Source organism: Haliotis rubra, unplaced genomic scaffold (assembly GCF_003918875.1).
Source record: "Haliotis rubra isolate DU_JTF1 unplaced genomic scaffold, ASM391887v1 Scf286, whole genome shotgun sequence".
NCBI classification, from domain to species: Eukaryota; Metazoa; Mollusca; class Gastropoda; order Lepetellida; family Haliotidae; genus Haliotis; species Haliotis rubra.
The window spans coordinates 446,564-462,534 of record NW_025766953.1 but is presented as its reverse complement, the minus strand read 5'-3'; the positions used below and the strand labels follow the sequence as shown (position 1 = coordinate 462,534).

Here is a 15,971-nt window from a genome sequence, read left to right as displayed (position 1 = left end):
GGACAGGAGCCGTTGTGACAAACTGAGCTACATATGGTACGAACGTCAGACAGGGAATTCATGGATGTGTTAGATAAAATATGGGACGACAAAGCATATAGGTAGAGCTTTTGGTTATCAAGTCCGGGTTTGAATCACCCGTGAAGATCAGCGTTAGAATTGGTCTTCAGTAACCCATGTTTGTCGTAAGAGGCGACTAACGGGATTGGTAGGTCAGGCTCGCTGACTTGGTTGACACATGTCATCGTATTGCGTAGAATCGATGATCATGATGTTGATCACTGATCACTGACTCGAGCGGCGATATTGATCACTGAGAGCGGCGATAAACCAACCACCCGGGTTTGCATCTTGGTGCATCACTATCGTAAAACAAAGAATCCCTAGCCAGACTTTAAAGGCGCAACCTAAAGACGGTAGGTCGAACAATTTCGTCACTACCCAAAATGCACCATGATCTGATTTAAGCTGGGATCGGTTGGTCCAAATTTGATGGCACCAAGTTGGGATACATTGACAATGGAGACAGCTATAATATCCCGGTGTTCGTCTCAAAACATTTCCTTCTCTCATTACATTCTCATACATTTCATCACCATGGATGCAGAAAAAGTCGGCCAAACCGCAGTTAATAATGCCCTATTGAAGTAATGTATTTGCAGGGGTCTTTGTTTTATTCGGTCTCGACGGTAGCGGGTGACAGATTGATGGTCCTGCGAAGGCAATATTCCCTTACTCACTTTTTGGTCCAGGACTTCTTCCAGAATTCATTTATTGTGGAGTCCGAAGGCTGTGGCCTGGCGTTGACACTGCCGTATTTCACCTATCTGAAGCGGTGTTTTATATCAAAAGGTTTTCTTTGGGGTGATTCCGGTACTTCCTCCAACAAACAAACGGAACATACTCATCGAGACGCTCCGACGAAATCCGACAACTATAAATACTAGATATTTTGGTAATAATGGAATTCATTAAACAAATCTAGAAAATATTTTCTTTCCATATTCATTCGTTGCAACATTGCAGAAATACTGTCATGATAAGACAAATTACAACATCAATGCTACGATATGTGATGAATAATGTGACGATGCCGACGACCATGATGGCAATGATGATGATGATGATGATGATAAAGGAAAAAAAGGCGATGATGATGATGATGATGATGATGATGATGGTGGTGGTGGTGGTGGTGATGATGATGATGATGATGATGATGATGATGATGATGATGATGATGATGATGATGATGATAGAAATGTTTCAAAATTGATTTCGGAAAAATAATTCTCCTTCCAGAAAGAATACTTGCTACGTCCTCGTCATTGGAGAAGTCTGAGTAGAGGCAAGCGACATCTGAGTACAGCGGCTGATCCAATATGCTACGTTTCAGATTAAAGGTAACACGTCCACATCAAACACGGTCCACAGAGATTAGTTTTTAGTTCGTTTTCTACTCCAAAATACGTTAATGTCCAATCCTATTATTAATTAAAATCTGGATATTTCTCTGGAAAGACGTTTGCTTCGTTCGGTTTTGTGAAATGTAAGAAAGGGTTGCGGCCGCAATTATTTCAAAGTGAGATATTCTGGGAATATTATACCGACAAATTGATTCTTGAAACACGCCACGTCCAGTTTCAAAATCGGTCAATGGGTCAAAACCCAACAATGACGAACAATCTCTTAGCCACACCATGTGAAGCAGATCCGATTTGCAATATAAAATTTCACTAGTAAGGACTACTGCAAGCATACGCGCACGCGCATACGTTCGCACACGCACGTGCACATGCGCACACACGTGCATGCATGTCGTAGTATTATGACAACACACATGGTTTTGAGCTCGCTGTTCAGCCCTTTTCCTAATATTTACTGAAACTACTCCGATCAAATATTCAGTTGTCAATGTCTGTTTGTTAAATCTGAAGTAGGATTACATTGGGATTCTTGTCGTGTGTCGAGTCTTGATTTCCAGTCTGCAATCAGAAATTTCGTGAAAGGATTTCTGATTTGGAAGTGGTATTTTCTGTTTCGAATTAGTAAACGTTTGACATGGAGTTTCATCTTTAGAGCAATACGTCAGGAAAACACAGGAGAGAGAGAGAGAGAGGAGAGAGAGAGAGAGAGAGAGAGAGGAGAGAGAGACAGAGAGAGACAGAGAGACAGAGAGAGAGAGAGAGAGAGAGAGAGAGAGAGAGAGAGAGAGAGACAGAGAGAGAGAGAGAGAGAGAGAGAGACAGAGAGAGAGAGAGAGAGAGAGAGAGAGAGAGAGAGAGAGAGAGAGAGAGAGAGAGAGAGAGAGAGAGAGGCGGACGTTAGGGTTAAATCAACAGTTGTGGTGGGTATTACATGACAAGCGGGAGATGTCACTCTAAGGTGATGATAAAATGAGATGCAGAGGCTGGTGGACAGAGACGAAGAGGGGAATTAAAAAACGTCAGGAAATATTTTGAACAGGGAGAAAAACCAATACGGTAAGAAACCAGGATTCAAGAAAAAAGCCGAGAAGCTGACAAAAGTAAGTATGAGTCAAGGCCGAAAACGACGAATGTCCGTTTAAAAAACTCAATCCAAAAAGATGGAAACTTGACATTATATATATCATACTTAGTATAACACTACATAGTGTAAGTAAGAACATCGCCTACCCATCCTAGTGCATTACATGTCGCCATAGGTGTTACATAATATTAACGGCTTAAGCTGGGATGGAATGTTTGGCCAATATTTACTGACAGGTGGCGCTTAGCAACGTAATTTGTGGCGTTTTTTCGCCCGCTCCGGGTTTCCATAGCCATGGCAGCGATAAACTTGAAAACAAATATGACGCTTCGTGATCACCTTAAGCCTGTTATCGGCTATCTTGCTGTTGCATAACTCCACAAACGTCCATGAAATTGAAAGGCGGTTGCAGAGGGATACTGCACAATGACACGTAATGATTGTTTCGGAGTTTTAATTGTCTGGTGAAATCCGATAACAACGTTTTAGCCGCATAAATCGAAACAAAAGTGAGCTTGGGTCAGATGAATTATTGTACATTGTAGTAAAACAGCCTATTAAGGGCATCTGACAATATCTCCTGCGCGCATCCTATGAAATGTGCAAAATCTAGCGTGACACGGCGTTTATGTCAGGCACGGCAATCAAACAGAGGCCCCGGTCGTAAAACTATCACTTCCCGTCCGTTGCACATCCACGGGCAAAACTAGTTCCTCTTGGGTCTTATAAATATAGTCCTCCAATGCATTTTATGAAGCTTTCTAATCCATTTTTCCAACTCCAGTTCCTTTAAAATTGGGTTTTAGGGAACTATTGCTTGGCGAATGTTTCCCTTCTTTCCGGCCATATAATATTTAAGTTGAGGTCAAAGCTTTGAAAGAGACAATATCTGTTACTTGATTAAAATGACACAGCTTGACTACAAATTTAAACGAACATAACTTAAATTCCGCCAGTTTGTTCATGTTTTGATGATTTAGCCCGTGCTGACAAAAATCAGTTCCAACCAGACACTCATTACAAAAGCATGAGCAAATGACAAAGAAATACATATATTTCAATTTTAACGATTAAATGACTCAGTTCTCCTGCTGTGTGTGTCGGCAATACTGTTTATCATTTGAAAATTGATGTTTTTTTATGAAATGGAAATTCAAAATGGTTTATCGAAAATAAGATCGTTTCAACTTTTTCAAATTAATTTCATTATCTTTGCTTAGAAATCTTCTCAATTTCAATGACGGTCTGACACGGGCTATTAAATACCTAATTGGCATGCAAAAGTTGACCAGCCAAACAAAACAGACAAAAATGGATACAGCCATTAAAGTGTACAATCAACGAATGCTATTTCACAAGCTGTATATATTTTAAAATTTATCCTCAGAAAATATTTATTTAAAAAACGAATGTTTACATTTCAGAATAAGCCCAACCTCTGTAATTTCACTTTGAAAACCAAATCATCCCTCAGTGTTGTAGTTTCCGTTTCTGAAGGACTATTTGTCCGTATTGACGATCAATTTGATCATATTGCCCGTGACATGTGTTTGTACTTTGCTGACAACGACCATGGGCGCCTTCAAGTAATGGGTAATGCGAAACAAATTATAGTATAACAGAACAGATCAGTCATTGGTGGTGTTTGGTGGTGACTGTCATACAGCAAGTGTCAAGTTTGTTCAGAATGTACTTCTCCATTACAAAGTCTATCCTGATAAATGCAGTAACAACATCATCTCCACCGACATCGTTGACTGCTGCTATGACTGCTGCAACTCCTTTGCTATTGGTTGTATCCTACTACAACTGTAACAATTACTACTACTACTACTACTACTGCTACTGCTACTGCTACTACTACTACTACTGTAGACTAACAACTACTGCCTCTGAACTACTGAACATATTTTACTGAAAAAAAGTTCATACTACTACTAATATGCTACTTGCTGAAAAGGAGCCACTGAGACTTCTTCATTTCCTGAAGCTGAGCTAATCTAGACTTGCCACATTTTCTGGACTTGCGTGGGCTTTCTTGGATATACTACTGCTTCTACTGCTACCTGGGTCTGTACGACACTACTGCTACTACTGCTACTGCTACTACTACTACTACTACTACTACTACTACTACTACTACTACTACTACTACTGCTACTGCTACTGCTTGCTAGCCTCTACTATCACCACCACCACCAGTTCACTACTACTACTACTACTACTGCTGCTGCCCTGCTGCTGCTGCACTACTACTTTTCTAGACTAACAACTGGGCCTCTGGAAATGAACATATCTTTACTGACTTGCTACTGCTGGGCTTTCTACTACTATACTACTTGCTACTACTGCTACTGCTACTGACTGCTACTACTGCTACTGCTACTGCTGCTACTACTGCTGCTGCTACTGCTACTGCTACTACTACTACTGCTGCTGCTGCCACTGCTGCTACTGCTGCTACTGCCACTACCACTACTACTACTACTACTACTGCTGCTGCTGCTGCTACCGCTACCGACTGCTACTACTACTACTGCTACTACTACTACTACGCTGCTACTAATGCTGCTGCTATTTGCTACTGCTGCTGCTACTATCACTACTGCTGCTACTACTGCTACTGCTACTACTGCTACTGCTACTACTACTGCTACTGCTACTGCTGCTGCTACTACTACTACTGCTGCCACCACTGCACTGCTGCTGCTGCTACTGCACACCACCACTACTGCTACTACTACTACTACTGCTGCTACTGCTGCTACTGCACCACTACTACTACTACTACTACTACTACTGCTGCTACTGCTACTACTACTGTAGACTAACAACTAGCCTCTGAAATGAACATATTTTACTGACTTGCGTGGGCTTTCTTGGATATATTTGCTTCAGGGTCTGTACGACAGACTGCTACTACTGCTACTACTGCTGCTGCTACTACTACTACTACTGCTGCTGCTGCTGCTGCTACTGCTACTGCTACTGCTACTGCTACTGCTACTGCTGCTGCTACTGCTACTATCACCACCACCACTACTACTACTACTACTACTACTGCTGCTGCTGCTGCTACTATCACCACCTTCAGTATAGCTACATTGCTAATACTGTTTCAACAACTACAAATACTACCGTTCATCTTCTCGAGTAGTACTCTACTTCTGTCAAATCAACTTGGGCTACTGGTAGCCTATTTTTAACTGTACTGGAAATCTGTCACACAAGCACCAGAGAACAAATTTAAAACAGAGTCCAGCTATGAATTTGGCAAGTCTAGATTTATGGGATCCTATTTCATTTATACTTTTAATATTTTAGATAGATATTTTTTCAAATATGATTCCGTAATACCGTATATTTCTGGTACTAAATGTCAGCCTGCCGCACCGGTAATGACGCTATTTGACACAGTCACACACAATCCTACTGCCTCAGCTACACCAACAACGTGTAACACGACCACAGACTCTGATGTTCTGGTTACCATAGCAACAGAATAAATGCATTAGCAAAATATGTAGGTCATAGACCTGGCACACAATATACATGAATAAAACAAAATTATTTACAGTTACATCCATAAAATATTACTTGTCATTGTTTGTAAATTCGAAAGAACATTGCAGGTATTAAAAACGAAATGTTGATAGGGAGCCACGACAGTTTTTGCAATTAAAGATTCCATGTACATTGGAAACGGTTATACATTTATAAATAATTCATGAAGAAGAGCATCTGAACAGGCACAGGTGGTGATTGCATTTCAACGTAGAGTTGAAACAGACTAGCTCCAATCCGCATCTATTAGTTTCTAAAACCTGTATACAAAGCATATATATACATAATCAGTTTATCACGCATTGCACGCTTAAAGGGGTTTTAACGCATGCTGTTTTAAAATACCCCATTTGCATATGGTAATGACGATATAAATGAAACCAATTTCAATTACCGTTGGTTGTAACGGTATCTGTAGTGCTGCATTTACATATATATGTTGTAGCAAGAGGATTTCCTTTGTGAGTTGTACGTCAATACGATTTTATAATCAATAAAACAACACATTTAACAGGTAATGTATCGTATATGTAAATTGCTGACTTTATACACTGAGAGCCTTTGTAACGAAATGTTAAAGTCTCGGCGGAAACAATGGCGAACGTTTCCTATTCCAAACACAACATTGTTATTTACAAATATTTGTCTGTTTGTCTGAAATAATCGGTTCTGCCAAATTCAAGGAAATCTCTCAGTCAGGCACACAGTAATTTGATTTTGACCAAAACTGTTTAACAATGAGGTGTTTGTTTGTTCGGCATAAATATAAGCATCGCGGATGGGTGCTGGAGTGGTTTCATCACACGAGCTTAAATTTCCTTGATAGAAAGAGCTCACTGCTGTGTGAATTTCGGTATTTGAGTGAATTAATATTTGGAAAAAATTAAATTTTAATTTACAGGCTTTATTTTACGTATGCGTGACTACCGCTGCCAATCGGATTTCATTGTCATCAAATTTGAAGTGGTACATTATAAGTTAAAACCAGCTTGTTGATTCACAGACTAGATTGGCATAAAGCAACTATTCCTTCCACATATCAACCACGGCCAAGTAGCAGTCTCTCTGGATTGCGGACATATTAAATGACATAACAAACATATCTTACGCTATTATTTTTATGCCGTTTAATCATTTGGAAATTTATTACACTAAACCATCCTTAGTTCTATATCACCGCCCCCAGCCCATTTCCTCATACCTCTCCATCCCTATTTTCCATATCTTTAAAACCCTATTTACCATACCCTTCACCCCTATTTACCATACCTCACAACCTCTATTTACCATACTTCTCAACCTCTATTTACCATTCCTCTCCACCTTTATGTACCATTCCTTCTCGCCATAACCTCTCCAGCATGAGTTTTCATTACTCTCCATCCCCATTTACCATACCTCTCTACTTCTATTTACCATACCTCTCTACTTCTATTTACCATACATCTCTACTTATATTTACCATACTTCTCCGCCCCTGTTTACCATACCTCTTCATGGGTACAATGTGTGGTGTTCCCCCATTGATATTGATGCATTATTGCTAAAAGCCGCGTAAACCGCAACTCACTGACTCACTCCTTAACTCATACGTCTCCGACCCCATATTCCATAACCGTCCACCGTTATTCCCTAATAACACTTAATTCCCACAATTTTACCTTTCCCCGATAGCCCTATCATTCACAGTAGTTATATACAAACCGCCGTGATAAAGGTGGTGAATTTTTCACAGCCACGTAACAGCAAAACGAACGCACTCACTCACTCACTCACTCACTCACTCTGTGGACTGCAAAACCTGGATTTTATCCTTAAGGCAGTTTCATCAGGAAACTAATCCAGCGTCCTACGTTCTTATCCGTATCAATATTACACCATTGTTCTGTGTTGCAACTAAGCAACGGTTTCGTACCCACAGACAGTATACGCCATCAATACGTTAAACATAACAATTCAATAAAAGATATGGACGCAAGAGACAGCCCTGTCCTATCACTCCGCCATCACAGACAAACATCACGAAGTCTGGAACGATGAACACAAAGCAGACATGGATGGCGGGAGGGTGTCACCTCTTTGAGAGACAAAACAGAACAGCAAGATCCATATTAAAACGAAATCAGAAGTACATTGGTTTGACAAGGCTTCTTGAAAGCATCCCTCCAGTCTCCCCCTAGACGCAACACTTCAAAGATTGAAAACAAAGGAGATACGGTTTCCTGTTTTGAATTGAAACGCCATCGAATAATCAATGGTTAGTTTGCGAAGACGAACATTCGGCGATCTCCTTTAAGAATGAAGCCATTGGAATAATCCATGCAATGTATTGATGACTGCATCTCGACTAACACAATACCACAGTGTCGGCGGTGACCCTGCTAAATGGCTTGTAATCAGCGGGACCACTTTTAGCATGATATGGCATTTAGTTCTCGGATTAAACTCCCAACAGGTAAAGACGCGTTATGGAGTACAGCGCGTGAGTACAGCCAGCGGATCTTTAAAGTCGCGCATCCAGACGGAAAATGATTGAATTTGTGATTAAAACCATTGTTATTTTTTTCTATAGGGAAGCGGTAGAAATAGATTGAAATGTCCAAATGCTGGGATACATTAGCTGCAGGATTGGGCATGCCGATGGCAGCTTAAGTTTGGTGTTTCGGAAAGCAATATCGCACCTGAATCCAGTAACGAAATTTCCACACTTGGTTGTGAAACTGAAAGGCCTGTTATAGAGGTGATGTTTACACGTTTTCAACGAATGTTTGAGAACTCTAATGACGTCCCCAATGGCGGTCAATGGCTAAATGATATGGCCATGCTTCGGTTGGGACAGACAGCGAGAAAATTAATTATGTCGTCCCTTTGTTGCGCAAAGGGGTCATGTTTTGTGGAGAGGAATCGCACGCTCACTAAAAAAATAAGAACAGTAATCTCTATAATATCAACAAGGTGCTGCCTGTGGCTGAAGTAAGGCTGCTATAATATGTCAAGTGTAATCCGATTGACTGCTATTGAAGACCTATTATAGAAGGTGGTTATCTCACAGCTTATCATAATTTCTAGGTTTTTAGGTCTGGTCGCACCTTTCTCGTTCTTGTTTGATTATTTACGTACTCTCAAGTTCCTGCTAATATTAACCTTACATTTGTTAGCAGCTGATCAAGTCTGTTTAAGTATCATTTTAAATAACAACGTAAACTGTGCTTACATGTTCATCGCCTCCATTCGAAAAAGAAATATGTAAAAACACTTACACTTGATCTGAATATACACATGATTAGCAGTGACATTTCAAACAAGTATACAACCAGGTTGCATATAGTTATCTTAAATGGCGATTTTCGCCTAGACGATTATGTTGTTGTTTCACATTTAAATGTCAACCGATTCCAATGCTAATCGATGCAGATCCACAACAAATATATTAGACACCCATGAATACGTTCAGTTATACACGATGGCCTAAAGTCAAATTATTGTTATTGTGTCGCCTCATTAATATTAATGTCACATTTGTAGACGAAAGGTTTTAATTATTTTTAACTCATGAAATTTAACTTGGATTTGAAAGGCGATCATATTACCTACCTATAGCCAAAGGAAAATATACCACGCAAGTTTTATGCTCCTGGTATAATGAATAATTAAGTGAATATCAGTTATTATTGTCAGATTCTAAAAGGGTTATCTGTTTTCTGTTTATGTCCCAACGTAATCAATATTTTTGTTATAAAACAGTCAGCTTTGGCTTTCTGCCTGCCCACCCGATCACCATTTTAGATTTCTCTGGTATCAGTCATGAGGTACCGGGTACCCATGCCTATCTATAACCATTACCGCGATTCTCTGAAGGTTTATTGTTGCCAATTGTAAACGTTAAGTAGAAACTGATCACCAGGATATTCGTTTTTTCAGTGTATAGTTGGTTTGTATTGCAAGGGATTGCAAGGGTCTTTGCAGGCAGCTCCTGATAACACGATTGGGTGGTTCTATTAGATACAAGTGTCAGTCCCATGTATAATGGCTATCATCGTCCATGTTAAATACTTTGGATAAACCAAACATATAGTTTAGGGTTCGTTATATCCAGGTCACAGAGGCACACAAAAACTGCAGCCTGTGATCAACCATAACTGGGACAGATATAACTGCCTTGATATATTACCTTATCTTACCAAGATTAACGTACACTTTATTCTCCAAAATACACCCAGCCCTGTTTCACCAACACAGACATGGTGTCCCAATTGCATAGATCGATGCTCATGATTTTGATCACTGGATTGTCTGGTCCAGACTCGATTAATTACATTAATCGCCACCATATGGCTGGAATATTGCTGAGTGCGGCGTAAAACTCAACGCACACTCACTCATCAACACAGAGGGACTTTGCAACAATTCGATGTAACCCAAATTCGACAGAGACATGTTATGGACAGTGGATGTTACAGGTGGCGCTGTCGTCTCAGTGTGATGTGTAGTGTTGCATGCCGCATTACGTATTTATACTTCTACATTCCAAACAAATAAATATAGATGATTTTAAAGTGTAGGAAGATATAGGTACATGGCTGTGATATCGATTGAGTGTTGGGAGTGTGCCTCTCGCTTCAACCTGCGTGACACTGTTGGATGCTGGGTTGGGGATGTAGATTACCAATGCCCGTTTTCTTTTGGCGATATCACTCATTACGCTGTCCAATCATGAACAGCAATTAGTTCGGTAAAATCGAACTTCATTTCGATAATTAGATTAAATCGAACGTAGCACGCTGTTTGCCTGATAAGACGACACCTTTTGAACTTTATCCCGTGTATAAATAACTCCCATGTCGTGAGTGACATGCTTATCAGCGGGATGTACATTTCACTTTTACCATGTACATTTCACTCACCCAATAAGGAACTTAATTTATTAATAGGTATGCATAATGTGTGTGGTGTATTAAATGGATGACTTTGTGGGTGTGCATATGGTGAATTTGAAATGGTTAAAACTAAACTTGTGAGCGAAAGAATATGATAGGAATATGGAAAGAATATGATAACAATATGATGATAATATGGAAAGAATATGATAACAAAAAGAATATGATAACAATATGGAAAGAATATGGAAAGGAATATGGAAAGAATATGATAGGAATATGGAAAGAATATGATAACAATATGGAAAGAATATGATAACAATATGATAACAATATGGAAAGAATATGATAACAATATGGAAAGAATATGAAAGGAATATGGAAAGAATATGATAACAATATGGAAAGAATATGATAACAATAAGGAAAGAATATGATAGGAATATGGAAAGAATATGATAACAATATGGAAAGAATATGATAGGAATATGGAAAGAATATGGTAACAATATGGAAAGAATATGATAACAATATGGAAAGAATATGATAGGAATATGGAAAGAATATGATAACAATATGGAAAGAATAACAATATGGAAAGAATATGATAGGAATATGGAAAGAATATGATAACAATATGGAAAGAATATGATAACAATATGGAAAGAATATGATAACAATATGGAAAGAATATGGTAACAATATGGAAAGAATATGATAACAATATGGAAAGAATATGATAGGAATATGGAAAGAATATGATAACAATATGGAAAGAATATGATAGGAATATGGAAAGAATATGCTCCCGTGTATCCCGAGTCGCACGCACCCTCTATCATGATCATCTTATGCTATTAGCCATTTGAATTCATTATTGAATAGCCTCAAAGAAAATGAAGCTGCTTTACTCGAGATTCCAGTGACCTTGGCACTCGTATCCAGGCTTGTAGCACAGCGTACCACTGCGTAACGTTACCGAGTCATTGCAGTAATGAAGTTAATTGATGTAGTTGGTTTCAGTACAAGAACTCTCAGGACAATAGGGAAGTCAATGTGCAGCTGGCCGCGAGGAAACGAGTGAGTGAGTGAGTGGATGCATGAATTGTAATTGTGTGTGTGCAGTTGAGTGAGTGAGGGTGTTTGAGTGTGTACGGTTTGGAGTGAATGAGTAAGTGAGTGGGTTCCTTACTGTTATTGGGAAACTTGGGCAATGGGTGGGCTGGTGACTGTTTGGGGGCGAGGTAGTAGATGGGCGGGCTGGTGACTGTTTGGGGGCGAGGTAGTAGATGGGTGGGCCGGTGACTGTTTGAGGGCGAGTTAGCAGATAGATGGGCCGGTGACTGTTTGGGGGCGAGGTAGTAGATGGGTGGGCCGGTGACTGTTTGGGGGCGAGGTAGTAGATGGGTGGGCTGGTGACTGTTTGAGGGCGAGGTAGTAGATGGGTGGGCTGGTGACTGTTTGAGGGCGAGGTAGTAGATGGGCGGGCCGGTGACTGTTTGGGGGCGAGGTAGTAGATGGGTGGGCTGGTGACTGTTTGGGGCGAGGTAGTAGATGGGCGGGCTGGTGACTGTTTGAGGGCGAGGTAGTAGATGGGCGGGCTGGTGACTGTTTGAGGGCGAGTTAGCAGATTGGTGGGCTGGTGACTGTTTGGGGGTGAGGTAGTAGATGGGTGGGTTGTTTGGGGGCGAGTTAGCAGATTGGTGGGCTGGTGACTGTTTGAGGGCGAGGTAGTAGATGGGCGGGCTGGTGACTGTTTGAGGGCGAGGTAGTAGATGGATGGGCTGGTGACTGTTTGGGGGCGAGGTAGTAGATGGGCGGGCTGGTGACTGTTTGAGGGCGAGGTAGTAGATGGGCGGGCTGGTGACTGTTTGAGGGCGAGTTAGCAGATTGGTGGGCCGGTGACTGTTTGGGGGCGAGGTAGTAGATGGGTGGGCCGGTGACTGTTTGGGGGCGAGGTAGTAGATGGGTGGGGGGGCGAGGTAGTAGATGGGTGGGCTTGTGGGGGGAGTAGATGGGTGGGTTGCGGGGCGAGTTAGCAGATTGGTGGGCTGGTGACTGTTTGGGGGTGAGGTAGTAGATGGGTGGGTTGTTTGGGGGCGAGTTAGCAGATTGGTGGGCTGGTGACTGTTTGGGGGTGAGGTAGTAGATGGGTGGGTTGTTTGGGGGCGAGTTAGCAGATTGGTGGGCTGGTGACTGTTTGGGGTGAGGTAGTAGATGGGTGGGTTGTTTGGGGGCGAGTTAGCAGATTGGTGGGCTGGTGACTGTTTTGGGGTGAGGTAGTAGATGGGTGGGTTGTTTGGGGGCGAGTTAGCAGATGGGTGGGCTGGTGACTGTTTGGGGGTGAGGTAGTAGATGGGTGGGTTGTTTGGGGGCGAGTTAGCAGATGGGTGGGCTGGTGACTGTTTGGGGGTGAGGTAGTAGATGGGTGGGTTGTTTTGGGGCGAGTTAGTAGATGGGTTGGTTGTTTATTGTTATTGGGCTAGTTAGTAGATTTGTTGGTTGTTTGCTGTCATTGGGCTAGTTAGTAGATTGGTTGGTTGTTTACTGTAATTGGGCTCGTTAGTAAGTTGGTTGGTTGTTTATTGTCATTGGGCTAGTTATTAGATTGTTAGTCCCTCAGCTAGTTTGTAGATTGGTTGGTTATTTACTGTCATTGGTCTAGTTTGTAGATTGGTTGGTTGTTTACTGTCATTGGGCTAGTTATTAGATTGGTTGGTTGGTTACTGTCAATGGGCTAGTTAGAGATGGGCGAGTTATTAACTGTTCTGGGGCTAGTGGGTGTGGCTTTGTAGTGTTATTGGGCGAAAGATTGAATGGAAGAGTGAGTGAACGCATAAGTAGATGGGCAGGTTGTTAGAGGGATGTGCGTTGAAAGAGCGGAAAGCACAGAGAGTGAGTGAAATATAGCATAATGGGGAATGAATGAGTTATTTGAAAGTGTGTAAGTTATGTTTGTAGGCGGTACAATGTGTCAGCAAGTGGGCAGAGTGTTCGCGGCGTGCGCCGTTGCTAAGGACGATGCATCTACATTCACGACAGGGGGCGCCGGAACTTCTCATATAACTCTCGAACACGGGTCATTGCATGAAGATAAACACATTAAGATGATAAAGAGGCGAGTACAGGTTTCGCAATGCAACATTTACGAGGCTCTTTCGGTCTTGTTCGGCAGTCTTAGCCTTAATGGTGTTCGCTGGTAAAGGGAATTAGCGTTTATTTCTGGACGCGAGCTGCCAACTTTATATGTTTGCCACAACAACAAACACATCGAGTAGAGAATACTTCCAAATCGGGAATCGAACCCGCCTCGCTTGCGTGACTGTACGGACCGGTTCCTAATGCCTTGATACGGAAGACTAACCACATATAAATATTATTCGGTTATGGGAAGTTTTCTGCATTCATATCGACAGTAATAGACGATTACGGAATATCAAACGTCAGCAGATATTGATTTATCTATGCTTTGTGAAGGCAAAGTAAGTGAAACATATTTAGGAGGCTTTAGCTGGGTACAGAGATGCTACTTTAAATGTTCATTATATTGAATTAAATATGCAATGTTTGAACAGAACGGTGATAATGCTTTATTCTAGATGTAATGTTTCCACGGAACATTAACTCGAACCCGAGTTCGTGTATAATCTTAAGATGGCGTTCTGAAGTGCTTAGTTCTTACTTAATGTTCTGACAAACATTCAGACAAACATTTACTGCTTCATTACCGTTGTTCATTTCACCTGTCAGGTCTCTATCTGTTCAGCCTGATCAATGATGACCAATCCGTTTCAATCAATTTCACGCCCTGTTTCCACCCGCATTCTCAGTCGTGAAAAGACAAGGTTATAAAACTCCGGGAGCCAGCCAACATGCAAACTCGGCTTAGCGGGATATTGAGTTGACAGGTGGTTGGGAGTAATTATCATTTCAAAAGGCGATAACACCATTACAGTGCTTAATCTACATGTTCTCGCTCTGTGGCACAGCGAAACAATGACTGCTCCCTATACATCATATCAGCAGCGTCTTCGGTTTGATTGTGCTTGCACGAGCCGTCGGCGTTCCAATGCTCGGTACGGGCCCAACCGAAGCGCTCAAGTAGGCGGGGTTTGATTGGCTGAAATTCTCAAGAGTGAGGATTCAGGTGTTTTGCTGTGAGATCAGCCCTCGTGGGCAAGTTGATGGACTTGAACGCTACCTGTGAAGCCCACAAGCCTTCGATAGACGTATCTGGTTAAGAGACACGATTCTCTTTCTGTCGTTGGGGATATTTATGCTTGTGGCCCTCAGGTCTCTATAGCCTCTGATCGCCTTTGTATTGGTGAGTACAGATTTTAATTTTTTGGCTTTAGACGTGTTTAAAGACGATGACAGATGCCCCCTTTCCACGAAAGGGGGTGATTCCGTCTTTCATTGTTGGCATCTAAAGAAAATGGTCTCAGTGGTGTTTTTGTATCGAGATCTAAGCAATATCAGTCCTCTCTTGAAAGAAAGGACACAGGTCGCGATTCAGTTGTTCATGTCAGATTGTTGACATGCTCATATCCGAAACTGTCAATCATTAGTTTCAATAGTAATCATAATTGACAACGAACGGCTTCAGGGCAGCTGATTTGTATTTCATCCCGACAGAATTATTCTCAGACTGGCAATAGACTGCTCTATGAATAATACATCTAATCTTTCAGTGTATTTGAAAATATCTTATGACAAACCTGTTATCCGATGCCAAGTCATTTGGATGAATCGCAAGAACATAATAAAAAGGCGCATCAGTCGACGGAAAAAGTACGTCTTATTGATTATACCGCAAACAAGATGAAAATCCTTGTAAATTGACTCCAAATTTGAAGATGAATGCAATATGCTCTTTTTAGATGGTTGGGTTATTAGATCGCTGACAAATTGATGAAATCAACATACTCGATATGTTAAAATGTCTTGGAAGTCAATTTAGAAGAAAAAGCAATGAAGGCCACATTGCAAGAATATCTTGAACGTTTGAGACGTTTGACA

At 41.3% G+C, this 15,971-nt stretch overlaps 1 long non-coding RNA gene across 1 annotated transcript in view; it reads left to right on the top strand.

Moving 5' to 3' along the window:
• Positions 1–15,971, top strand: part of LOC124281628 — a 118,808-nt gene that overhangs the window by 55,187 nt on the left and 47,650 nt on the right. The window contains exon 2 of the long non-coding RNA XR_006899947.1: positions 1,303–1,403. This is a non-coding gene — a long non-coding RNA (uncharacterized LOC124281628). The remainder of the gene's footprint in view (positions 1–1,302; positions 1,404–15,971) is intronic.